We start from the raw sequence: 20,650 nt of genomic DNA, 5'->3' as shown, positions 1-20,650 counted from the left end.
ACTGGGAGAGTCGCAGTGTCCAGCACTAGGGGAATCGCAGTGTCCAGAGCTGGGGGAATCTCAGTTTTCAGTGCTGGGGGAATCTCAGTGTCCAGCGCTGGGGGAATCTCAGTTTCCAGAGCTGTGGGAGTCACAGTGTTCAGCACTGGGGTAGTCGCAGTGTCCAGCGCTGGGGGAGTCGCAGTGTCCAGCACTGGGTGTGTCGCAGTGTCCCGCACTGGGGGAGTCGTAGTGTTCAGCACTGGGGGAGTCGCAGTCATTCAGCACTGGGGGAGTCGCCGTCTTCAGCACTGGGGGAGTCGCAGTCTTCAGCACTGGGGGAGTCGCAGTCTTCGGCACTGGGAGAGTCGCAGTGTCCGGCACTGGGGGAGTCGCAGTGTCCCGCACTGGGGGACTCGAAGTGTCCAGCACTGGGGGACTCGAAGTGTCCAGCACTGGGGGACTCGAAGTGTCCAGCACTGGGGGAATCGCAGTGTCCAGCGCTGGAGGAATTGCAGTGTCCAGCGCTGGAGGAATCGCAGTGTCCAGCGCTGGGGGAATCGCAGTGTCCAGCGCTGGGGGAATCGCAGTGTCCAGCGCTGGGGGAATCGCAGTGTCCAACGCTCGGGGAATCTCAGTTTTCAGCGCTGGGGGAATCTCAGTGTCCAGCACTGGGGGAGTCGCAGTGTCCAGCTCTGGGGGAGTCGTAGTGTCCAGCGCTGGGGGAGTCGTAGTGTCCAGCGCTGGGGGAGTCGCAGTGTCCAGCACTGGTGGAGTCGGAGTGTCCAGCACTGGGGGAGTCGCAGTGTCCAGCGCTGGGGGAGTCGCAGTGTCCAGCACTGGGTGAGTGGCAGTGTCCAGCGCTGGGTGAGTCGCATTGTCCAGCACTGGGTGAGTGGCAGTGTCCAGCGCTGGGGGAGTCACAGTGTCCAGCACTGGGAGAGTCACAGTGTCCAGCGCTGGGAGAGTCGCAGCGTCCAGCGCTGGGGGAATCTCAGTTTTCAGCACTGGGGGAATCGCAGTGTCCAGCGCTGGGGGAATCTCAGTTTTCAGCGCTGGGGGAGTCGCAGTGTCCAGCGCTGGGGGAATCTCAGTTTTTAGCGCTGGGGGAGTCGTAGTGTTCAGCACTGGGGGAGTCGCAGTGTCCGGCACTGGGGAGTCGTAGTGTTCAGCACTGGGGGAGTCACAGTCTTCAGCACTGGGAGAGTCGCAGTGTCCAGCGCTGGGGTAATCGCAGTGTCCAATGCTGGGGGAATCTCAGTTTTTAGCGCTGGGGGAGCCGTAGTGTTCAGCACTGGGGGAGTCGCAGTGTCCGGCACTGGGGAGTCGTAGTGTTCAGCACTGGGGGAGTCGCAGTGTCCGGCACTGGGGAGGCGTAGTGTTCAGCACTGGGGGAGTCACAGTCTTCAGCACTGGGAGAGTCGCAGTGTCCAGCGCTGGGGTAATCGCAGTGTCCAATGCTGGGGGAATCTCAGTTTTCAGCGCTGGGGGAATCTCAGTGTCCAGCGCTGGGGGAGTCGCAGTATCCAGTGCTGAGGGAGACGCAGTGTCCAGCACTGGGAGAGTCACAGTTTCCAGAGCTGGGGGAGTCGCAGTTTCCAGAGCTGGGGTAGTCACAGTGTTCAGCACTGGGGGAATCGCAGTGTCCCGCACTGGGGGAGTCGCAGTGTCCAGCACTGGGGGAGTCGCAGTGTCCGGCACTGGGGTAGTCGCAGTGTCCAGCACTGGGGGAGTCGCAGTGTCCCGCACTGGGGGAGTCGCAGTGTCCAGCACTGGGGGAGTCGCAGCGTCCCGCACTGGGGGAGTCGCAGTGTTCCGCACTGGGGGAGTCGCAGTGTCCAGCGCTGGGTGAGTGGCAGTGTCCAGCGCTGGGGGAATCGCAGTGTCCAGCGCTGGGGGAATCGCAGTGTCCAATGCTGGGGGAATCTCAGTTTTCAGCGCTGGGGGAATCTCAGTGTCCAGCGCTGGGGGAGTCGCAGTGTCCAGCGCTGGGGGAGTCGTAGTGTCCAGCGCTGAGGGAGTCACAGTGTCCGGCACTGGGGGAGTCGCAGTGTCCAGCACTGGGGGAGTCGCAGTGTCCAGCGCTGGGGGAGTCGCAGTGTCCAGCGCTGGGTGAGTGGCAGTGTCCAGCGCTGGGTGAGTCGCATTGTCCAGAACTGGGGGAATCTCAGTTTTCAGCGCTGGGGGAGTCGCAGTGTCCAGCACTGGGGGAGTCGCAGTGTCCAGCGCTGGGGGAATCTCAGTTTTCAGCGCTGGGGGAATCTCAGTTTTCAGCGCTGGGGGAGTCGCAGTGTCCAATGCTGGGGGAATCTCAGTTTTCAGCGCTGGGGGAGTCGCAGTGTCCAATGCTGGGGGAGTCGCAGTGTCCAGCACTGGGGGAATCTCAGTTTTCAGCGCTGGGGGAATCTCAGTTTTCAGCGCTGGGGGAATCTCAGTTTTTAGCGCTGGGGGAATCTCAGTATCCAGCGCTGGGGGAGTTGCAGTGTCCAATGCTGGGGATGTCGCAGTTTCCAGCACTGGGTGTGTCGCAGTGTCCAGCACTGGGGGAGTCGCAGTTTCCAGAGCTGTGGGAGTCACAGTGTTCAGCACTGGGGTAGTCGCAGTGTCCGGCACTGGGGGAGTCGCAGTGTCCAGCACTGGGGGAGTCGCAGTCTTCAGCACTGGGGGAGTCGCAGTCTTCAGCACTGGGAGAGTCGCAGTGTCCAGCACTGGGGGAGTCGCAGTGTCCAGCACTGGGTAAGTCGCAGTGTCCAGCACTGGGTAACTCGCAGTGTCCAGCACTGGGGAGTCGCAGTGTCCAGCACTGGGGGAGTAGTCGCAGTGTCCAGCACTGGGGGAGTCGCAGTGTCCAGCACTGGGGGAGTCGCAGTGTCCAGCACTGGGGGAGTCGCAGTGTCCAGCACTGGGGGAGTCGCAGTGTCCAGCACTGGGGGAGTCGCAGTGTCCAGCACTGGGGGAGTCGCAGTGTCCAGCGCTGGGGGAGTCGCAGTGTCCAGCGCTGGGGGAGTCACAGTGTCCAATGCTGGGGATGTCGCAGTATCCAGCACTGGGTGTGTCGCAGTGTCCAGCACTGGGGGAGTCGCAGTCATTCAGCACTGGGGGAATCGCAGTGTCCAATGCTCGGGGAATCTGAGTTTTCAGCGCTGGGGGAATCTCAGTGTCCAGCGCTGGGGGAGTCGCAGTGTCCAGTGCTGGGGGAGTCGCAGTGTCCAGCACTGGGGGAGTCGCAGTGACCAGCACTGGAGGAGTCGCAGTGCCCAGCACTGGGTGAGTGGCAGTGTCCAGCGCTGGGTGAGTCGCAGTGTCCAGCACTGTGTGAGTGGCAGTGTCCAGCGCTGGGGGAGTCACAGTGTCCAGCACTGGGAGAGTCGCAGTGTCCAGCACTAGGGGAATCGCAGTGTCCAGAGCTGGGGGAATCTCAGTTTTCAGTGCTGGGGGAATCTCAGTGTCCAGCGCTGGGGGAATCTCAGTTTCCAGAGCTGTGGGAGTCACAGTGTTCAGCACTGGGGTAGTCGCAGTGTCCAGCGCTGGGGGAGTCGCAGTGTCCAGCACTGGGTGTGTCGCAGTGTCCCGCACTGGGGGAGTCATAGTGTTCAGCACTGGGGGAGTCGCAGTCATTCAGCACTGGGGGAGTCGCCGTCTTCAGCACTGGGGGAGTCGCAGTCTTCAGCACTGGGGGAGTCGCAGTCTTCGGCACTGGGAGAGTCGCAGTGTCCGGCACTGGGGGAGTCGCAGTGTCCAGCACTGGGGGACTCGAAGTGTCCAGCACTGGGGGACTCGAAGTGTCCAGCACTGGGGGACTCGAAGTGTCCAGCACTGGGGGACTCGAAGTGTCCAGCACTGGGGGAATCGCAGTGTCCAGCGCTGGAGGAATTGCAGTGTCCAGCGCTGGAGGAATCGCAGTGTCCAGCGCTGGGGGAATCGCAGTGTCCAGCGCTGGGGGAATCGCAGTGTCCAGCGCTGGGGGAATCGCAGTGTCCAACGCTCGGGGAATCTCAGTTTTCAGCGCTGGGGGAATCTCAGTGTCCAGCACTGGGGGAGTCGCAGTGTCCAGCTCTGGGGGAGTCGTAGTGTCCAGCGCTGGGGGAGTCGTAGTGTCCAGCGCTGGGGGAGTCGCAGTGTCCAGCACTGGTGGAGTCGGAGTGTCCAGCACTGGGGGAGTCGCAGTGTCCAGCGCTGGGGGAGTCGCAGTGTCCAGCACTGGGTGAGTGGCAGTGTCCAGCGCTGGGGGAGTCACAGTGTCCAGCACTGGGAGAGTCGCAGGGTCCAGCGCTGGGGGAGTCACAGTGTCCAGCGCTGGGAGAGTCGCAGCGTCCAGCGCTGGGGGAATCTCAGTTTTCAGCACTGGGGGAATCGCAGTGTCCAGCGCTGGGGGAATCTCAGTTTTCAGCGCTGGGGGAGTCGCAGTGTTCAGCGCTGGGGGAGTCGCAGTGTCCCGCACTGGGGCAATCTCAGTTTTCAGCGCTGGGGGAATCTCAGTTTTTAGCGCTGGGGGAGTCGTAGTGTTCAGCACTGGGGGAGTCGCAGTGTCCGGCACTGGGGAGTCGTAGTGTTCAGCACTGGGGGAGTCGCAGTGTCCGGCACTGGGGAGGCGTAGTGTTCAGCACTGGGGGAGTCACAGTCTTCAGCACTGGGAGAGTCGCAGTGTCCAGCGCTGGGGGAATCGCAGTGTCCAATGCTGGGGGAATCTCAGTTTTCAGCGCTGGGGGAATCTCAGTGTCCAGCGCTGGGGGAGTCGCAGTATCCAGCGCTGAGGGAGACGCAGTGTCCAGCACTGGGGGAGTCGCAGTTTCCAGAGCTGGGGGAGTCGCAGTGTCCAGCACTGGGGTAGTCACAGTGTCCAGCACTGGGGGAGTCGCAGTGTCCCGCACTGGGGGAGTCGCAGTGTCCAGCACTGGGGGAGTCGCAGTGTCCCGCACTGGGGGAGTCGCAGTGTCCAGCACTGGGGTAGTCACAGTGTCCAGCACTGGGGGAGTCGCAGTGTCCCGCACTGGGGGAGTCGCAGTGTCCAGCACTGGGGGAGTCGCAGTGTGCAGCACTGGGGGAATCGCAGTGTCCAGCAGTGGAGGAATCGCAGTGTCCAGCGCTGGGGGAATCGCAGTGTCCAATGCTGGGGGAATCTCAGTTTTCAGCGCTGGGGGAGTCGCAGTGTCCGGCACTGGGGGAGTCGCAGTGTCCAGCGCTGGGGGAGTCGCAGTGTCCGGCACTGGGGGAGTCGCAGTGTCCAACGCTGGGGGAGTCGCAGTGTCCAACGCTGGGGGAGTCGCAGTGTCCAGCGCTGGGGAAGTCGCAGTTTCCAGCGCTGGGGGAGTCGCAGTGTCCAGCGCTGGGGGAGTCGCAGTGTCCAGCGCTGGGGGAGTCGCAGTGTCCAGCACTGAGGGAGTCACAGTGTCCAGCGCTGGGGGAGTCGCAGTGTCCAGCGCTGGGAGAGTCGCAGCGTCCAGGACTGCAGGAAAACCCGGTCTCCGTGCGCCGGGGGGGGGGGGGGAGTTCCTGTCTGTGTGGGAGTCTGCACATTCTCCCCGTGTCTGCGTGGGTTTCATCCGGGTGCTCCGGTTTCCTTCCACAGTCCAACTTTGTGCAGCTTAGGTGGATTGGCCGCCCTAAAATTGCCCCTTAGCGTCCACAATGTGCGGGTTAGGCAGGAGTGGGCCGAGTTAGGGAGCTCTTTCAAAGGGTCGGTGCAAACGCGATGGGCCGAATGGCCTCCTTCTGCACTGTAGGGATCCTATGGGTGTTCAAAATAACGCGGGGTCAATAGGGAGTCAGTTACCTTGCTCGCTCCTTGGTCTCATTGTAGATCTTTGTTATGACCTGGTCCTTGTTGTCCATGAAGCTCTTGTGAAATTCTTCAAGTTTCCTGAAAGGCAATCAGCTCCAATTTACAAATGTGGAAGATTCCGGTTCACAATCGCAACCTCCGCGTCCCTCATCCAGCCCTTTGCTCTCTGGGGTGTGTCCGGGGGGCAGGGGGGGTGTAACCTCTGTGAGATAAAGCATGACTGAGATTCGAGGCGGACAGGTCGCCTGGCGTCGACATGGGCACCGGATCAGACACCCGTCCAATTCTGGGGCCTTGGCCGTCCCCGATTCCCATCGCTTCACCTTGTCTGGGGGCGGACGGGCGGCCTGGGGCCCCATGCTCTGGATTTCCCTCTGTAAACCTCTATCTCCCCTCCTCTCAGATCTTCATTAAAACCAACCTCTTTGTTGGAGGCCATTCGGCCTATCGAGTCTGTACCGACCCTCTGAAAGAGCGTCTTACGTAGGTCCACTCCCCAGCACTATCCCTGTAACCCCACCCAACCTGCACATCTTTGGACAGTAAGGGACAATTCAGCACGGCCAATCCACCTAACCTGCACATCTTTGGACTGTGGGCAGGGCAGCACGTCGGCACAGTGGTTAGCATTGTTGCCTACGGCGCTGAGGACCTGGGTTCGAACCCCGGCCCTGGGTCACTGTCCGTGTGAAGTTTATACATTCTTCCCGTGTCTGCGTGGGTCTCACCCCCACAACCCAAAGATGTGCAGGATAGGTGAATTGGTCACACTAAATTGCCCCTTAATTGGAAAAATATAATTGAATAATTAAAAAAAAAGAAAAATGAAATGAAAATCGTTTATTGTCACAAGTCAGCTTCAAATGAAGTTACTGTGAAAAGCCCCTAGTTGCCACATTCTGGCGCCTGTTCGGGGAGGCTGGTACGGGAATTGAACCGTGATGCTGGCCTGCCTTGGTCTGCTTTAAAAGCCAGCTCTTTAGCCCTGTGCTAAACCAGCCCCTAATAACCTTTAGACTGTGGGAGGAAACCGGAGCACCTGGAGGAACCCACGCAGACGCGGGGGGAGGGGGGGAGAACGTGCAAACTCCACACAGTCACCCTAGGCCGGAATCGAACCGGGATCACTGGCGCCGTGAGGCAGCAGTGCTAACCTGAAGATCACCACACCTCAGGCGAAGGGCAAGATTCAGACTGGGGCCTTCATGAATTTTTTTTTAAAATTTAGAGTACCCAATTCATTTTTTTTTACCAATTAAGGGGCACTTGAGCATGGCCAATCCACCTACTCTGCACATAGAACATAGTACAGTACAGCACAGAACAGGCCCTTCGGCCCTCGATGTTGTGCCGAGCCATGATCACCCTACTCAAACCCACGTATCCACCCTATACCCGTAACCCAATAACCCCCCCCCCCTTAATCTTACTTTATTAAGACACTACGGGCAATTTAGCATGGCCAATCCACCTAACCCGCACATCTTTGGGTTGTGGGGGCGAAACCCACGCAGACACGGGGAGAATGTGCAAACTCCACACGGACAGTGACCCAGGGCCGGGATCGAACCTGGGACCTCGGCGCCGTGAGGCTGCAGAGGCTAACCCACTGCGCCACCGTGCCGCCCTTGGGGCCTTCATGAATAACGTCAGCCTGCCACCATCCTGATCGAGGCTGTGGTCTCTGTCTCGATATCTCCTCATGTGGCTCTGTGTGTTCGATAAAACTCCTGTCAAGCACCTCGGGGACGTCTTACTTAACCGAAGGATGAGTAACGAAGAGGCCCAGGGTGATGTTCCGAGGGCCCTCGGTTCGAACCTCGCCACAAATAAAAAAACGTGGAATCGAAAGCTCACATCCCCTGCATTAAAAATAAAAAATCTTCATCCTTGGAAAGTGGAGTGTTGATTGGACGCGAGTGCTGGCTGTGTGTCTGACTCTACTCCCAGCTGCTTGGCAGTGGGAACCATCAGGGTTTAGTTCGGTATACGCGGGAGAACATACGGAGGACAGAACTAAACTCTGGAAATTACTGCGTCTATATATGTATATAACATACCGTCCTAATGTAAGCAAATATTCATTAAATTTCAGACTTTCTGGGAGTTCAAATACTTGCTGATAAACGGCATATGTTAACGCAGAGCCAGTCTAGTTTGTGCAGGCTGAGAAATATAATACCAGTGTTCTTCAGGGCCAGTCCACAAAGCTTCATATCCAAATATACTAGACCTCCATACTGTTTCAAACGGGCAGTTAGTTTTCGAGGCAAATATATGAATAGGGTGGGAACGGAAGGCTACGGATTCAGTTAGTGCAGACATAGAACTGTACAGCACAGTGCAGGCCCTTCGGCCCACAATGTTGTGCCGAACTGGGCTGAAACTAAGATCGAATCAACCTATTCTTGACGGCTTTAGTTCAGGCAGCTACCATGGACAGTACAGGCTTGGAGGGCCGAAGGGCCTGTTCCTGTATAGTATTGTTCTTTATTTTGAGGAAAGGGAGAATGGTCAGGGCTTTGGGGAGAAGGCCAGGGAGAGTGACACGGAGGCTCAGTCGGAACACGTACGCACACACGACAGGACAAACGGCCTCCTTCTGTCCTCTCACCCGTTCTATGACTCGGTTACAGATCGCTCACAATTCAATGTTTCGTACGGAGGTCCGGGCTGGGCCGGCCGCACACATCCTCAGGACGGACCCAAGACGCTTTACAGCCAGTGAGGGAGTACATCCTCGTTGAGGCGCCGGAATGTTGATCGACCCTGTTGATCGAAACCCTGTCTGCATCAGCCTGGAAAATATTCAACGACCCCGCAGCCTCCACCGCCCTCAGGGGTGAGAATTCCAGAGATGCCGGACAAAATTCCTCCTCATCTCTGTCTGAAATGGGAGACCCCTTATTCGAGAATGGAGGCTCAGCTTTATAATTCCAGCTGCCGGGGTTGGATTTGAACCCGTGTTCCCCCCCCCGCCCGGAACATTTACCCAGGGGCCTCCCCGGATTGCTAGCTCAGTGACATTCCCACTACACAACTGCCTCAACCTCAATCGACATCATTAAAAAAAAACAAGGTGCCACAATGCTGTCTGTGGGAGCTGGCTGTGAACAAAATGGCTGCTGCATTTCCTACATGGGGGCAGCATGGTAGCACAGTGGTTAGCGCAGTTGCTTCACAGCTCCAGGGTCCCAGGTTTGGGTTACTGTCTGTGTGGACTCTGCATGTTCTTCACCGTGTGTGCGTGGGTTTCCTCCGGGCGCTCCGGTTTCCTCCCACAGTCCAAAGATGTGCAGGTTGGGTGGATTGGCCATGATAAATTGCCCCTTAGTGCCCAAAAATGGTTAGGAGGGGTTACTGGGTTACGGGGATAGGGTGGAAGTGAGGGCTTAAGTGGGGTGCTCTTTCCAAGGGTCGGTGCCGACTCGATGGGCCGAATGGCCTCCTCCTGCACTGTAAATTCTATGATTACTAATCGCGCGACATTACCACGACGCCATCGTTTCCGCACGTCTGCGTTTTGCCTACCTTCCTGGGCTTGTCGAGGAAAGCCTGCTTGATCAGCTTAAGCGTCGCGTCCGATTTGATTCCCAGGATGGCGTAGTAATCGGCGGCGGCTCCAGACCTAGTCGTGACGGGAGACAGGAGAAGGCAGGGTTTATTGCTCTGGGCTGCTGCTGTGTGACCCCCTACCAGGGGTGAGGGGGCTGTGCCAGTCCAAACGCGCTGTGCAGCGGAGGGGAGGAGTGGTGCGGGTGGCCTTGGACCCCGAGGGCACAGTCCTCTGTCCAAGCCCCCTGATATACACTGCTTATGGGCAGGGAGAACAGCCAGGAACTTCCTTTCCCTCACCTCTTGGACATCGTTAATTGGTGCTCAATAGCCAATGGGCCGGCAATGAGAGTGTAAGCAAGTACAACAACAACTTGCATCTAGATGGTGCCTTTACGTAATGAAACATCCCGAGGTGCTTTGCCGGCGTGTTGTGGGGGGGAGGGGGGGCAGGCAGCTGAAGGCCTGCCCGCCGATGGTGGGAAAATCACCAATGGCACGAGAGGTGAGAATTGGAGGAGCGCAGAGACCTCAGGGGGCTGTGGATTCAGAGGGGGGGGGGGGGGGAGATTACAAATACGGGGGAGGGGGCGAGGCCATCAACGGATTTGAAAACCAGGAGGAGAGTTTTCAAATCGAGACGTCGCTTCAGCGGGAGCCAGTGTGCGCCAGCGAGCGCTGAGGGCGGGAGGGGGGGAGAGGCGATCAAGGAACCCAACGTGGGGTCGGCTTTGGAACTCGAGTGGACGGAGCATAGAACGTGGGATGAGGCAGACTAATCGCACGGTAGCTACAGCGGTTAGCACAGTTGCTGCACAGCGCCAGGGTCCCAGGTTCGATTCCCGGCTTGGGTCACTGTCTGTGCGGAGTCTGCACCCTCTCCCCTGGTGTCTGCGTGGGTTCCCTCTGGGCGCCCCGGTTTCCTCCCACAAGTCCCGAAAGACGTGCTTGTTAAGGTGAATTGGACATTCTGAATTCTCCCTCTGTGTACCCGAACAGGTGCCGGAATGTGGCGACTAGGGGCTTTTCACAGTAACTTCATTGCGGTGTTAATGTGAGCCTACTTGTGACACTAATAAAGATTATTAGATCATTATTAGATAATGAAGGCAGAGATGAAGGCTTCAGCAGCAGATCAGCTGAGATAGGGACCAGGCCGGCGGCCGTTATGAGAGATGGGCTGAGCGAACGTTATGGCAGGAGCTGGGGGAATTATTCTTTTCTGCAAAGATTCAGTTTGAAGCTCTGAGCTATCGTTGTGCGGCCGTTCAATTTGACCTGTATCGGTGAGCACGCACGCGCTCGACCCTTGCGACTGCCCAGAGGACAGGGGGGGGGGGGGGGGGGGGGGGGGTGAAATTTACCAAGAAGGTGCCCGGACTGGAAGAGTTTCAGCCGTGGGGAAAGGGTGGAGAGGCTGCGGGGAATGTTTTCTTTGGAAGAGAAGAGGCCCGAGGGGTGATTTAATTGAAGTTTATAAAATGATGAGGGGTAGAGATAGGGTGGATAGGCAGCTTCTATTCCTGTTGGTCAAGGGGGTCCATTATGGCGCTCCCCCCCTCCACACACCGTTACTTAAAACCCAGGACCAACAAAGAACCGATTGTCAGGGTAGCCTTGAAGAGGAGTTCGTTGAATGTATCCGGCATAGTTTTCTGGAACAATATGTCATGGAACCGACGAGAGAGCAAGCTATCCTAGATCTAGTCCTGTGTAATGAGGCAGGAATAATTAATGACCTCATCGTTAGGGATCCTCTTGGGAGGAGTGATCACAGCATGGTTGAATTTAGTATACAGATGGAGAGTGCGATGATAGAATCCAATACCAGAGTCCTATGCTTGAACAAAGGGGACTACGATAGAATGAGGAAGGACCTCGCTAAAGTAGACTGGAAACAAAAATTTTATGGTAGGACAGTTGAGGAGCAGTGGAGTACTTTCAAATAAATCTTTCATAGTGCTCAACAAAAGTATATTCCACTGAGAAGGAAGAATTGTAAGAAAAGAGGTAATCGACCATAGGTGTCTAAGGAGATAGATGAGGCTGTCAAATTGAAAGAGAAGGCTCACAAAGTAGCCAAGATCAGCGGGAAACTAGAAGATTGGGAAAACTTTAAAGGTCAGCAGAAATCCACGAAAAAAGCCATAAAGAAAAGTAAGATAGAACACGAAAAAAAACTGGCACAGAATATAAGGATAGATAGCAAAAGTTTTTATAATTAAATAAAACTAAAACGAGTGGCTAAAGTAAACGTTGGTCCATTAGAGGATGAGAGTGGTCATTTAGTTATGGGATATGATGAAATGGCGGAGGTATTGAACAAATATTTTGTAGCGGTCTTCACAGTGGAGGACACTAATAACATGCCAGCAATTGACCGAGAGAAGAAGGTAGGTGAGGACCTGGAAACCATTACTATCACAAAAGAGCAAGTGTTGGGCAAGCTAATGGAGCTCAGGATAGATAAGTCTCCTGGCCCTGATTGGATGCATCCCAGGGTACTGAAAGAGATGGCTGAAGTTATAGCAGATGCACTGGCAGTAATTTTCCAAAATTCGCTGAACACTGGGGCAGTCCCAGAGGAGTGGAAAACAGCAAATGTGACACCACTGTTTAAAAAGGGAAGTAGACAAAAGATGGGGAATTATAGACCGGTTAGCTGAACCTCTGTCGTGGGGCAGATGCTTGAGTCTATTATCAAGAAAGAGATAGGAGGGCACCTCGATAGAAATTGTCCCATTGGACGGATGCAGCATGGATTCATGAAGGGCAGATCATGCTTGACGAATCTCTTGGAATTCTATGAAGACATTTCGAGCAAGGTAGACAAAGGGGACCCAGTGGATGTGGTGAAGCTAGATTTCCAAAAGGCCTTTGACAAGGTACCGCACAAGAGGCTGCTGCATAAGTTAAGGATGCATGGTGTTAAGGGTAGAGTACTAGCATGGATAGAGGATTGGCTGTCTAACAGGAAACAAAGAGTGGGAATAAATGAGTGCTATTCTGGCTGGCAATCAGTGACGAGTGGTGTGCCTCAGGGATCGGTGTTGGGACCACAATTATTTACAATTTATATAGACGATTTGGAGTTGGGAACTACGTGCAAGGTATCCACATTTGCAGATGACACGAAGGTGTGTGGCAGAGCAAAGTGTACTGAGGACTGTAAAACCTTACAGAGGAACATTGACAAATTGAGTGAGTGGGCAAAGGTCTGGCAGATGGAGTATAATATCAATAAGTGTGAAGTCATGCATTTTGGTAGGAGTAACAATAGAACGGATTATTACTTAAATGGTAAAAAGTTGCAGCTGCTATGCAGAGGGACCTGGGTGTACTTGTGCATGAGTCAGAGAAGGTTGGTCTGCAGGTGCAACAAGTATTAGGAAGGCAAATGGAATTTTGTCCTTCATTGCGAAGGGGATTGAGTTTAAAAGCAGAGAGGTAATGTTGCAGTTGTACAAGGTGCTGGTGAGGCCACACCTGGAGTACTGTGTGCAGTTTTGGTCTCCACACTTGAGAAAGGATGTGCTAGCACTAGAGGGGGTGCAGAGGAGGTTCACTAGGCTGATTCCGGAGTTGACGGGGTTATCGTATGAGGAGAAGTTGAGTAGGTTGGGATTATATTCACTGGAATTCAGAAGGTTGAGGGGGGATCTAATAGAAACATATAAAACTTTGAAGGGAATGGATAAGATAGAAGTAGAAAGGATGTTTCCACTGGTAGGTGAAAGTAGGACAAGACGGCATAACCTCAAGATTAGGGGGAGCAGATTTAGGACTGAATCAAGGAGGAACTTCTTCACTCAGAGGGTGGTTAAAGTATGGAATTCCCTACCGAAAGGAATAGTAGCCGCTACTTCATTGAATATATTAAAGATAGGGTAGATGTTTTTTTGAAAAATAAAGGAATTACGGGATATGGCGAGAATGCGGGTAAGTGGTTCTGAGACCAGGAAAAGATCAGCCGTGATCTTATAGAATGGCGGAGCTCGAAGGGCCGGACGGTCTACTTCTGCTCCTAGTTCTTATGTAGGGAGCTCTTTCCAAGAGCCGGTGCAGACTCGATGGGCCGAATGGCCTCCTGCACTGTAAATTCTATAATCAGACCTGCCTGTTGTATATTTATATATATCCTCACTGTGTAGGTGTGTTTGGGGGGGGGGGGGGAGAGAATAAATGCTGTGGCCAAAAGGAAAACAAAATGGCCGACAGTTGGCGAACCTCCCCTTTAAGGCGGCGGGGCCAGAGGAACCTCCCCTTTAAATGGGAGAGATGGTCCCGTGACGGGGAATCAAAGAGCTTTGCGAGTCAGTGACAAGAGGAGGGAATTCACGAGTGGGCGGGGCCCCACAACCTTTCTACCTTTTTGATCTCTGAACGGCGGCGACGGAGCGCCTCCCCCTCGCCGACCGGCGCCGCCTTACTGGGGCCGCTACCATGTCCGCGCATGCGTCCGAGGGGGCGCGGCTGAGGGCGGGGCCTCCACCTATTATGACATCGCCCGGACCCGACCCCTTGCCACGCCACCGGGCCCAGCTGTTGACTTTTAAAAAGGACGCGAGCGTCCCCCACCAACCGCCCACACGAACACGCGCACCGAGCATGCGCCGAACCCGGTGGTGCCGGCCAGCGCGCACCACCGAGCATACGCCGGTCCCGGCCAGCGCGCACAGAGCATGCGCCTATCCCACCGGACCCGGGCGGGTGCCGGTACTCGCGCATGCTCCCTTCATGCCGGCGATGCCCCGCTCAGTCGAACAGCCCATCCGCACAAACAGACACTTTTGATGGAAATTCGACACTCGAGGAAACAGAGAGGAAAAGGGGTGGGGATGATTCTGGATACACGGCCAAAGGGAGGGGGGGGGGGGGAATGGGGAGCGATTTTAACCCAGTCAGGCGGGTTTCCCGCTGGGGACGGGTTTCCCGCCCCGCCTGATTTACTGTGCTGCTATAATATTCACGTTAGGCCTCAAAGTGGGTCAACCTGCTGCTGCTGGGTGAGCAGGAGCGTCACGGCGGCGACGGGAGGCCAGTCAGCCCCTCGCGCCCGTGCCGGCCCTTTGACGAATCGATTTGGATTTGTCGGCGGTACCGAGGTGCGGTGAAAAGTATCGTTCCACGTGCAGTCCGGGCAGATCGTTCCGGACGTGGGAATCAATGGAGGAATACAGATTCCCGTCTCTGCCCCCTGCCCCTCTGACTTCGCCTAACTTACAAGCAAGGAGCGTCTCACGCATGCGCAGATCGGTGACCTCCCCGAAGGCAACTGCGTCCTCCCCGGAGAAGATCAAGCGGCGACACGGGTTTTCGATGACACGACGAGGGGAGGGGGTGAGGTTGGTGGTGGTGTCGCTGGATGGCGGACGGGAGCCCCCCCCCCCCCCCGGTTTGAAGTCCCACACCCCACTCCAGGCACGTTCTTCGAGTTCAATCTAGAATGAAAAGACCACGGAGCCGTCGCCGACTGTCGTTGAATAAAGGGTGGCACGGTAGCACAGTGGGCTAGCATTGTTGCTTCATAGCTCCAGGGTCCCAGGTTGGGTTTCCCGCTGGGTTACTGTCTGTGCGGAGTCTGCACGTTCTCCCAGTGTCAGCGTGGTTATCCTCCGGGTGCTCCAGTTTCCTCCCACAGTCCAAAGATGTGCAGGTTAGGTGGATTGGCCGTGCTAAATGGCCCTCAGTGTCCAAAAGATTAGATGGGGTTATTGGGTTACGGGGATAGGGTGGGAGTGAGGTCTTTAAGTGGGTTGGTACAGACTCAATGGGCCGAATGGCCTCCTTCTACACTGTATGTTCTATGTTCTAGAAGGTTTTCTAAACCCACCTGGTTCACCGACATCCCTTTTGGGGGGAAGCAGATATCTTGCCGTCCTTACTCGTGTCTGGGCCACATGTCCATAAGACCATAAGACATAGGAGCGGAAGTAAGGCCATTCGGCCCATCGAGTCCACTCCATCATTCAATCATGGTTGATTTCAACTCCATTTACCCGCTCTCTCCCCATCGCCCTTAATTCCTCGAGAAATCAAGAATTTATCAATTTCTGTCTTAAAGACACTCAATGTCCCGGCCTCCACCGCCCTCTGTGGCAATGAATTCCACAGACCTACTACTCTCTGGCTGAAGAAATTTCTCCTCATCTCTGTTCTAAAGTGACTCCCTTTTATTCTAAGGCTGTGCCCCCGCGTCCTAGTCTCCCCTGCTAATGGAAACAACTTCCCTACGTCCATCCTATCCAAGCCATTCATTATCTTGTAAGTTTCTATTAGATCTCCCCTCAACCTCCTAAACTCCAATGAATATAATCCCACGATCCTCAGACGTTCATCGTATGTTAGGCCTACCATTCCTGGGATCATCCGTGTGAATCTCCGCTGGACCCGCTCCAGTGCCAGTATGTCCTTCCTGAGGTATGGGGCCCAAAATTGCTCACAGTATTCTAAATGGGGCCTAACTAGTGCTTTATAAAGCCTCGGAAGTACATCCCTGCTTTTATATTCCAAGCCTCTTGAGATAAATGACAACATTACATTTGCTTTCTTAATTACGGACTCAACCTGCAAGTTTACCTTTAGAGAATCCTGGACTAGGACTCCCAAGTCCCTTTGCACTTTAGCATTATGAATTTTGTCACCGTTTAGAAAATAGTCCATGCCTCTATTCTTTTTTCCAAAGTGCAAGACCTCGCACTTGCCCACGTTGAATTTCATCAGCCACTTCTTGGACCATTCTCCTAAACTGTCTAAATCTTTCTGCAGCCTCCCCACCTCCTCAATACTACCTGCCCCTCCACCTATCTTTGTATCATCGGCAAACTTGGCCAGAATGCCCCCAGTCCCGTCATCTAGATCGTTAATATATAAAGAGAACAGCTGTGGCCCCAACACTGAACCCTGCGGGACACCACTTGTCACCGGTTGCCATTCCGAAAAAGAACCTTTTATCCCAACTCTCTGCCTTCTGTCCCTCCAGATTCGCTCTCAAATGGCCCAGCAAGCCACTCAAGTCGGTGATTACGGGTGCACAGTGAACACAGACCTTGCCAGCGACGAATAAAACCAAAATCGTAGAACGGTACAGCACAGGTAGGCCACTCGGCCCATCAAATCTGTGCCAGTTCTTTCGGTGGGTGATCCGCGTGGCCCCACGCTGCCCACTCTTTCCTCGGAACGCCCGATTTTTTTTTTCCTCTTCTTCTTTAAGCATTTACCCAACTTCCTTTGGTTTGTTTCTCGATTTTTTAAGGGGTAGTTCTGCTCCCTAAATGAGGGAAGGGGCCGGCGAGGGACCCGGCTGCTTTTGAAGTAATGGCCAGGATACGCCGTTGACAGGGTCTCTCATCTCTCCCCACCCCCAATTTGGGCGGGGAACACGGCCCCCGCGACTCCTGAGCCCTCCCTCCCCGCAGCCAGTTCACCCTCGAATCAACTTTATGTGGCTGCTGATGGTATCTCCACCCAACCCTGGCTAGTCCATCTTGTGTCTCCCCTCCCCCTCAACCCCCTTCCCCATGTATCGTCCGAGATCTAAGTCTGTTACTATCCAGGCTTCCTCCAGACAAGGCCTACCCTTCCGATGACTTCAAAATGGAGGCTGGGCGAGAAACTGGCCAATGTTTACTGGGGCAAGGGCCCCGGGGCCTTTGAACAGGGGTGCAGGTGGCAGGGTCTCACTGGAACCTCTGCAGGGAGTGGGGGTGGGGGGGGGGGGGGGGAGGGGGGGGGGGGGGGGTGGATCAGGCGATTTTGTGGCCACAGAAAGGGCAGCTGGATGAGTGGCACAGGGAACAGCACTGCTGCCTCACGGCACCAGGGACCCGGGTCCCATTACCGTTGCAGGTCACTGTCTGTGGCGGAGTCTGCACGTTCTCCCCCTGTATCTGCGTTGGTTTCCCCCGGGTGCTCCAGTTTCCACCCACCGTCCAACGATGTGCAGATTAATAATAATAATCGCTTATCGTCACAAGCCGGCTTCAAATGAAGTTACTGTGAAAAGCCCCTAGTCGCCACATTCCGGAGCCTGTTTGGGGAGGCCGGTAAGGGAATTGAACCCGCGCCGCTGGCCTTGTTCTGTATTGCAAGCCAGCTGTTTTGCCCACTGTGCTAAACCAGCCCCTGATGTTAGGTGGATCGGCCGTGATAAATTGCTCCTTTAAGTGTCCAAAAGATTAGGTTGGGTTACGGGAATAGGGCGGGGGGAGTGGGCCAAGACAGGGGCGCTCTTTCAGAGGGTGGGTGCAGACTGATGGGCCCAACGGCTGCGCTGCGGGATTCCGTGATTCGATGCACCCACCGGGGAAGAAGGATATGCTGATTGGGCGGGGGGGGAGGGGGGGGGGGGGGGGCGGTGTGAGTGGGCGGGGTGGGGGAGGGCGGTGTGAGAGGAGGCCCGTGTGGGGTAGAAGACGCCGGCACAGCGGATGGGCTGTGTCTGGGCTGTCACGATCGCCGTAACCCCAGCTGAAATCCTCCGCAACAATCCCCTCCCGCCTCACCGCCCACACCCAGTTCCAGCAGGCACTCAATTCCGGTGCACAGAGGCGACATTGTCCCTGACGTTGGTGGGGATCTTGTCTCCATGGAAAAGCATTCCTCTGGCGTCACGCAAATCGCAGGGATCTGTGCTGGGGCCTCTATTGTTGTGTCATTTTCTAAACGGCATAGGTGACTGTGCGGGGGGGGGGGGGGGGGGTAAGATCAGTAAGTTTGCAGATGGCACAAAGATTGGCCGGGTGGTTAACAGTGAGGTTGAGGGTCTTGGGTGGCAGGAGGATGGAGACGGGATGGTCAACTGGGCAGATAATGGAATTTAACCCTGAAAAGTGCGAGGCGATGCACTTTGGAAGGAGTAATGTGACCGGGAAGTGTTCAACGAATGGCCTGATACTGGGAATGTCCGAGGAGGAAAGTGACCTCGGGCGTGTTTGTCCAAAGATATCTGAAGGCAGGAGGGCAGGTTAATAGGCTGGTGAAAAAGGCACATGGGACACTCGCCTTTATCAATCGAGACATCGATTACAAAAGCAGGGAGGCCATGTTGGAGTTGTATCGAACTTTGGTGAGGCCACAGCTGGAATACTGTGTGCAGTTTTGGTCTCCACACTTGAGAAAGGATGTGCTAGCACTAGAGGGGGTGCAGAGGAGGTTCACTAGGCTGATTCCGGAGTTATCGTATGAGGAGAGGTTGAGTAGGTTGGGATTATATTCACTGGAATTCAGAAGGTTGAGGGGGGATCTAATAGAAACATATAAAACTTTGAAGGGAATGGATAAGATAGAAGTAGAAAGGATGTTTCCACTGGTAGGTGAAAGTAGGACAAGCCGGCATAGCCTCAAGATTAGGGGCAGCAGATTTAGGACTGAATCAAGGAGGAACTTCTTCACTCAGAGGGTGGTTAAAGTATGGAATTCCCTACCGAAAGGAGTAGTAGCCGCTACTTCATTGAATATATTTAAAGATACGGTAGATTTGTTTTTGAAAAATAAAGGAATTACGGGATATGGCGAGAATGCGGGTAAGTGGTTCTGAGACCAGGAAAAGATCAGCCGTGATCTTATAGAATGGTGGAGCTCGAAGGGCCGGATGGTCTACTTCTGCTCCTAGTTCTTATGTAGGGAGCTCTTTCCAAGAGCCGGTGCAGACTCGATGGGCCGAATGGCCTCCTGCGCTGTAAATTCTATAATCAGACCTGCCTGTTGTATATTTATATATATCCTCACTGTGTAGGTGTGTTTGGGGGGGGGGGGGGGGGGAGAATAAATGCTGTGGCCAAAAGGAAAACAAAATGGCCGACAGTTGGCGAACCTCCCCTTTAAGGCGGCGGGGGCCAGAGGAACCTCCCCTTTAAATGGGAGAGATGGTCCCGTGACGGGCAATCAAAGAGCTTTGCGAGTCAGTGACAAGAGGAGGGAATTCACGAGTGGGCGGGGCCCCACAACCTTTCTACCTTTTTGATCTCTGAACGGCGGCGACGGAGCGCCTCCCCCTCGCCGGCCGGCGCCGCCTTCCTCGGGCCACTGCCATGACCGCGCATGCGTCCGAGGGCGCGGGACTGAGGGAGGGGACTCCGCCGATTGTGACATCGCCCGGACCCGCCCCCTTCTTGCGACGCCACCGGGCCCAGCCGTTGACTTTTAAAAGGGACGCGAGCGTCCCCCACCAACCCTCCACACGAACGCGCGCACCGAGCATGCGCCGGTCCCGGTGGTGCCGGCAAGCGCGCGCCGAGCATGCGCCTCTCCCACCGGACCCGGGCGGGTGCCGGTACTTGCGCATGCGCCCTCCATGCCGGCGATGCCCCGCTCAGTCGAACAGCCCATCCGCACAAACAGACACTTTTGATGGAAATTCGACACTCGAGGAAACAGAGAGGGAAAGGGAAAAGGGGTGGGGATGATTCTGGATACACGGCCAAAGGGGGGGGGGGGGGGGGGGGGGGGGAATGGGGCGTGATTTTAACCCAGTCAGGCGGGTTTCCCGCTGGGGACGGGTTTCCCGCCCCGCCTGATTTACTGTGCTGCTTTAATATTGACGTTAGGCCTCAAAGTGGGTCAACCTGCTGCTGGGTGAGCCGGAGCGTCACGGCGGCGACGGGAGGCCAGTCGGCCCCTTGCGCCCGTGCCGGCCCTTTGACGGATCGATTTGAATTTATTGTCGCCGGTACCGAGGTGCGGTGAAAAGTATTGTTCCACGTGCAGTCCGGGCAGATCGTTCCGAGCGTGAGAATCAGACGAGGAATACAGATTCCCGTCTCCACCCCCTGCCCCAAAGTTGAAATGCTGGCAGCTCATTCTGTAGGATCACAAGCGGATCACTGTGCGGAGTCTGCATGTTCGCCTCGTGTCAGCGTGGGTTTCCTCCTGGTGCTCCTGTTTCCTCCCACAGTCCGAAGGTGTGCAGGTTAGGTGGATTGGCCATGATAAATTCCCCTTAGTGACCAAAAAGGTTAGGAGAGGTTATTGGGTTCCGGGAATAGGATGTAATTGAGGGCTTAAGCGGGTTGGTGCAGACTCGATGGGCCGAATAGCCTCCTTCTGCACTGTATGTTCTATGTTCAATGTTCATTTGAAAATGTACTATTTCTTTATTGCAATTTACTATCCCCCTATTTTAGCACCATCTGCAAATTTGGCTCTTGTACCTTCTATCCCGAAATCCAAGTTATTGATGTAGATTGAAAATAGTTGGGGCCCGAGAACTCAATCCTGTGGCACCCTGCTAGTTACATCCAGGGCCGGCTCAAGGCACCGGCAACTCGGGCAGTCGCCCGGGACGCCATGTGCTAGGGGGCGCCAGACTCGGGTCCCGCGCATGCGCAGTTGGGC

At 55.5% G+C, this 20,650-nt stretch overlaps 1 long non-coding RNA gene across 3 annotated transcripts in view; it reads right to left on the bottom strand.

Moving 5' to 3' along the window:
- Nucleotides 1-20,650, bottom strand: part of LOC119961637 — a 39,905-nt gene that overhangs the window by 8,428 nt on the left and 10,827 nt on the right. For 2 of the 3 annotated variants that reach the window (XR_005459696.1, XR_005459695.1), the window contains 2 exons: nt 9,293-9,389; nt 5,753-5,839 (listed from right to left, as the gene is read on the bottom strand). This is a non-coding gene — a long non-coding RNA (uncharacterized LOC119961637). Of the gene's footprint in view, nt 1-5,752; nt 5,840-9,292; nt 9,390-13,684; nt 13,763-20,650 lie in introns of those variants that run through there. The other variant, XR_005459694.1, reaches the window with a different exon arrangement.

This window comes from Scyliorhinus canicula, unplaced genomic scaffold (assembly GCF_902713615.1).
Source record: "Scyliorhinus canicula unplaced genomic scaffold, sScyCan1.1, whole genome shotgun sequence".
Classification (NCBI taxonomy): Eukaryota; Metazoa; Chordata; class Chondrichthyes; order Carcharhiniformes; family Scyliorhinidae; genus Scyliorhinus; species Scyliorhinus canicula.
This window is presented reverse-complemented; position numbering and strand designations above follow the sequence as displayed.